The sequence below is a fragment of the Ambystoma mexicanum genome, unplaced genomic scaffold (assembly GCF_040938575.1).
Source record: "Ambystoma mexicanum isolate Mex_15411 unplaced genomic scaffold, UKY_AmexF1_1 Mex_scaf48, whole genome shotgun sequence".
Taxonomy (NCBI): domain Eukaryota; kingdom Metazoa; phylum Chordata; class Amphibia; order Caudata; family Ambystomatidae; genus Ambystoma; species Ambystoma mexicanum.
In genome coordinates, this window is record NW_027182464.1 from 1,786,748 (window position 1) to 1,787,223 (window position 476).

A 476-nucleotide genomic window follows, 5' to 3' on the forward strand; every position below is an offset into this window, starting at 1 on the left:
CCTTGATACAGCCATGGGCCCACATACACTCAGAGGTACCGAGTTTTTCTCATGTCTATTGGGTCTATTGTGATGCTCTCAGGCTTGTATGACCCAGCCATTGTGATGGGGAGGGGGTTTTCATTTTGCAAGCACCCTGGACCATTAATCTTTATATCTTTAAATATAATTGGCATTAAACTAAAACCCTTTAGGGCCAGATCAATACAGCAGCAAAGAATGCTTATTCGTTGTTGTTTGCCTCTTCATTTCATACCACCCGATATCTAAATGGTGTTTGGACTTTCTGCCCTCTGAAATAAGGACATTTGGTATGGCAAACCTTTGACCAGAGGTCCTAATCAATGGTTTGATTGACTCTCCCTTTGCGCTTGCTTCTGCAACACATGTACTAATATTGGAATGATAATGGGAAATTTAAATCGGCCCCTGCTCTAAAGGATGACACGCACATTCGTAAAGCATTCACTATTTTT

At 41.4% G+C, this 476-nt stretch overlaps 1 non-coding gene across 1 annotated transcript; it reads left to right on the top strand.

The window, feature by feature from the left end:
- Positions 1-369: 369 nt before the first annotated feature.
- On the top strand, positions 370-476 carry LOC138560773 (U6 spliceosomal RNA). The gene has a single exon (XR_011299239.1). It is a non-coding gene; the product is annotated as a U6 spliceosomal RNA (small nuclear RNA).